Raw genomic sequence first — 5,508 nt, 5'->3', positions numbered from 1 at the left:
TTACTGTTTGATGATATTTTTAAAAAAATTATTACTGTCTTATAAAAAAATATTACTGTTATGATTTAGACAAGTTTGAACATATTTAAACACAAATAAGTATCAAACACCATTTTAAATGCATAAAAAAATTGTGGAGCCTGGGAATCGAACCCAGGACCTCCTGGTGTGAGAACTGGCTGCTGACCAGTCGAGCTAGTAGAGGGAACTTGGTGTGGATCAGGTCAGGTGGAAGATAACTTGTTGGCTCGAGCAGAAATCAAAAAAAAAACTAATGGCGCACCAGGGTGAGGTGCGCCATTAGTATGGATGTACTTATGGCGCACCGAGGGGTGGTGCGCCATTAGTATTGTGCCGCCCCCATCCATATTTCCTCCCCGGCCCAAACCTATCCCCTCTCTCTCCCTCGCCCTCGCCCTCGATCCCCTTCCCCTCTCCTCTCCCGACGCCGCTGCCCCGCCGCCTCGACGCCCCGATGTCGGCGCCGCTCTCCCCGTCACCCCACCTCATTGGACGCCATCGCCCCGCCGCCCTCGTCGCCGGCGGCCCGGACGCCGCCCCGTCCACACCGCCCCGTCCACCTCGTCGGGCTCCTCCTCCCGCTCCGCGTCCTCGGGCTCCTCCCGCTCGCGCTCCCGCTCCCGCTCCCTCTCGTCATCCTCCTCATCGCCGCTCCCCTCCCGCCGCCAAGCGCAGGTGAGCAACCGCCGCCCTTCCCTTCCCCTCCCCTCCCATCCTCCCCTGCCGCCGCGCGGCCCCGGATCCGTCCTCGTGCGGATCCTCCCCCGCCGTAGCTTAGGATGGATGATTCTGATGTGTGAAATTACAAATGTATATGTGTCCTGCTTGTTAAATTTTCTATGTTGTCAAGCGTAGCCACTTCTGGGATCGAATAATACGGATGCAGGTTTTTAGTATCTATATTGTACAAGGTATTTAAAATAACCATGTTCATTGAAAAATGTGTTTTTAGTGATGCTTGAGATAGGATGGAAACTGAAGTTAATTGCCAGAGACTTGCCATGTGATGTGTAGTTTAGCTCCATTATTAGAATGGCAGACTTTGAAAACGAGCATATGTTCTCTTCTTCTACTTCTTCTTTTTCTGAAATTAGAGAAGATTTGGCGGCTGCTGCTGCAAAGCAAGTCAAGCCTTTGTGTGCTTGCGTGAGAAAAAGATAGCTAGCAGCGCCACCTTTGTAGCCTCCTTTGTGTCATTGCGCATGGGCTTCATCCTCATTCCTCCCTCCTTTAACCGCCGTGTCAAAAGGCAGGCGCATCAAAGCGATGATGATACACTCTTTAAGCCGCCGGTGATGAATGCAATTAACTTCTTCCTTTTTTGGCTGCCCATTATTCCCTAGCTAGTGCTCGCTTTTCTGCAGGGCTGCTGCTGCTGCTTTAGTTTTCATGCCCAATCAACCAATTCTCCTTTTATCCATTTGATTGGCTCCTATTATAATTGCAGAGGATAAGAAGAACTTGCTCTGTTCTTGCTTGTACACCAATCTCTGCTTCAACTGCTGCATTTACTTTCATGTAACAGTCTTGTACCCAATGCTTCAGTGGCAGTGCATCCTAAGCAATGGACTCCACTTGGTAGAGTGGTACAGTTAGTATTAGTACTAGCATGTTCTCTTGCTTCTACAGAGAAGGAAGGAAGGACTTCAGAGTTTAGATAGCACTATTGTTCTCATGGGTAGGGTGTACGCGACGATCTTACGGAGAGAAAGCATTCATTTTTTGCTCAATTTGTGCTGCTGAGATGGTACTCGTTGGGAATTTATTACCATGTTCTCTGAGTTGGTTAATACTGATTTCTGGGCAGTTTGTGTGTAGGCACTTGTGCAACACTACAGGTACAGGTTTCTTTAGTAGCTTTGTTTTGGGCATAGGGTGTTTCATACAAAATACCCAACACATGGTCTTATCTCTTCTTCTTTTTTGTGATAACTCACATGGACCTCTCCTGGTCCATTCGTATTTTTTGTAAGGCTTTTATCGGTTTGGTTAATTGTAAAATCTTATGAGTGTTTGCTCCATGATCTACGCGCAAAGTATTTTTAGATTCTCGGTGCAGTTATTTAGGGGGGGGGTTATTTGCTTGCTATATATATAGGGAAAGTCATTGCTCTGTTTTCAGTATTTTCTGATCCAGCACCTTTACACGGAAACTGAAACTGCTTCACTGTCATCTTATCAATATTTAAGCCGTCGGTGATGAATGCAATTAAGTTCTTCCTTTTTTTGGTTGGCCGTTATTCCTTGCTGGTGCTTGCTTTTCTGCAGGCTGCTGCTGCTTTAGTTTTCATGCCTAACTAAGAACCATAAAAAACACTCATCTTTTAGTCCAGTTGGCGACACAGAAGATGCATCAGCGTCTTGCTGCCATGCTTAGTTTTTTTATCCATTCTCAGTTTTCTATCTGTCATACCAATATTAGTTATGTAGAGTTCTCATCTTATGTAATGTTCAACTCTGACTAAACAGGTTCTGCAAACAGTCTTTTACTGCACTTGACTGAAGAAGTAGGTGTCTGCTATATCCTGCACTTGAGGTGAGTTGTGTTCTCAGGTTTACATTGCTATGGGCACTCTTCTTGTAAACACAAATTCAGATTTATATACTATATGCTGGCCTGACTATTTTTATTAGGCAGGACAGTGCAATAGTTGATGTATCTTGGGTTAATATTAACCTAACTATTCTTTTTTCCTTAGGTTAATATTAAAATGTCCAGTGTATATATTTTGAAAATGATTGCTGCTAGATGTTAATTTGCTGGTACTAGCTAGAATTTGGCACTGAAAAGCAAAAGCAAAAGCTAATTAACTGTTGGGTAATAGCACTGGTACTAGGTAGCTAAAATATGTGTTCTGAAACACTGAGAGCAGAAACACTTACTACATACATATGCTCAAGAAACACTTACTAACCAGAAAAGGTTTTGACTTGAATCTGTTAGTATTTGTCTGCATTTTCTCACATTCTTCTAGTATCTGATCCAGTATTGCTTGTAGTGGTTTGTCCAAAATGTTGAATGATACTGCTTGGAGATGCATATATTGTTTCACCTCTTCACATGCCAATGTATTTTCCATGTTGTGATGGAGGCCTTTTTTGCCTTGTCCACCCGAGAGGCCCTTGAGTTTGCTGGAATGTTGATTAACTTCCGTTCCGGCAAATTCGGGTACTCCATATGTCCTATTTTCAGGAAAGGTCATGCTGAAATTTTCTGTGAATTTTAGCATGACTTCACCAGGCCTATTCGTAAGTACGGCAAGCACGTGTTCTCCCACAATACGACGTTCTGCTGCGTCAAGCAGCCGCCTGGCGGTCAGAAGGGTGCCTATTACGCCATCCATCACATGCGGGCGATCGTACGGGACCAGCATCAACTTCTGCTACCGAGTAAACTCAAAGATTGGGCCGCGAGCATGTTGGCAATCCAGGACGCGGACATCAGACAAGAATTCTTTCGCATCCAGTCGGAGTTTGCGGAAATCATCCATCAAGATGTCCTTCGTTCCTCGGGGCAGTTCTACCTCAGAAATCAACCGTCCAACAGTGACATCGACACAATGCTACAAATGCAGGCTGACAACGACCGTTATTTCATGACTCCCACGATAGACGGCGGCTTCATCCATGCTCCGGTCCCTTGAGTCGAGTCGAAAGCAGTGATGCTGTGTCTAGTTCTGAAACATCGATTGGCTCATGTTGTAATTAAACTTTAATGAACTTGTAGTATGTCTCTTTGGTTTCGAGAGTCGTTCAACTTAGATGTAATCGATGCTATTAATGTCTTGCTTTTCTCTTTCGATCATTCTGTTGCATACTTATATATTGCTTATGTATTGTCTGTGAATTGGTACTAACGTTTGGCTACTGCATAGCGATGATGTCGTATATCGTGTACAAGGGTAAGGTTCCCGGAGTCTACGACGACTGGGAGGAGTGTCGGAGACAGGTTCACCGATTCAGCGATAACAGTTACAAAGGGTACACCACTAGGGCCGAGGCCGAATCTAGATACGCCCGCTATCTAGCGGGAGAGGGGAGGGAGCGCTGGAGGAACCGGATGAAGACGAGTTTCATCATGATGATGCTCATCGTGATGACCGCAGCTCTCTTCTATGTGATGGTAGTTTAGATGATCGATATCGACTTGTAATGTGAAGACAAACTCGCTACTCGCGGTCTCGAGACTTGTAATATAATGTTCTATCTTTGTTCGGTCTTTTCAATTTGGAGAATAATATGATGAATTGTGTTCGGAGACTAATATGATGAATTGTATTCAGAGACTAATCTTCTATTGTATTCGATGAATCTGTTGTTGATGTGTGCTGTCTATATTTTGTCCAATTATACATTTTGTAACATGTGCAAAAAACAGAAAATAAAAAAATAAAAAAAACTAATATTCATACTAATGGCGCATCACATCACAGTGCGTCATTAGTATGCCAAAGGATACTAATGGCGCATCATTAAACAGTGCGCCATTAGTATGCCGAAGTTACTAATGGCGCATCTTGTTGTTGTGCGCCATTAGTATGCCAAAGCACCTGGGTATACATGGCCCCCTGGGAGGCATACTAATGGTGCACTGTTGTATATACTAATGGCGCATCTGAGGTGCGCCATTAGTATACCAGATACTAATGGCGCACCAGTGGTGCGCCATTAGTAAAATATACTAATGGCGTGGCACTAATGGCGCACCTCTAATGCGCCATTAATGGCCAAATTAGGTGCGCCATTAGTAGGCCTTTTCCTAGTAGTGCACCATAGACTAGCCACATACTCTGCTCCAGGCGAGGTTACTAACATGGATGACCTAAGGGCTTGGGTTGGTAGGTTATACTTATCCACGAATCCCCTGGAGATGTATGAATGTGATGCATCAGTATCAAAAAGAACGAGTGCAGTAAATGACTTAACCAGAAACTTACCTATTACTGCATCAGGCTGAGCTTCAACCTCCTCCACACTAAAGTGGTTCACATGTCCCCTATTAAAAGGGTTTGGCTTCTTCCCAGAGCTTCCATTTCCATTTCCATTTTGTATCTCAGGGCATTCATTGGCATAATGTCCGGTCTTCGAACACTTAAAGCAAGTGACTTGGCTTAGGTCCTTCTTGGCTGGGGTTGATGGGTTGGTGCGATTCTGGCCATTGCTTCCTCCATTTCCATTTCCATTCCTTGTGCCATTGTGATTGTGCGAGCTACCTCCTCCATGGGTATGCTGAAAATGTCCTCCCGGTCTAGGGGTAAAATGTGGCTTCTGCAGAGCTTCTGAAGTGTACTTTCCTTGTCCATACTTCCTCTTGCGATTCTCAATTTGCTGCTGCTTCCCTTCAATCATAAGAGCACGATCTACCAACTCCTGGTAGTTGTTGAAGGTTGCTACCATCAACTGCATGCTCAACTCATCATTCAGTCCTTCCAGAAACTTCTCCTGCTTAGCTGCATCCGTAGCGACGTCATCTGGGGCATAACATGC

The sequence above is a fragment of the Triticum dicoccoides genome, chromosome 4A (genome assembly GCF_002162155.2).
Source record: "Triticum dicoccoides isolate Atlit2015 ecotype Zavitan chromosome 4A, WEW_v2.0, whole genome shotgun sequence".
Classification (NCBI taxonomy): Eukaryota; Viridiplantae; Streptophyta; class Magnoliopsida; order Poales; family Poaceae; genus Triticum; species Triticum dicoccoides.
The sequence above is the reverse complement of the archived record's forward strand: the minus strand, read 5'-3'. Positions refer to the sequence as shown.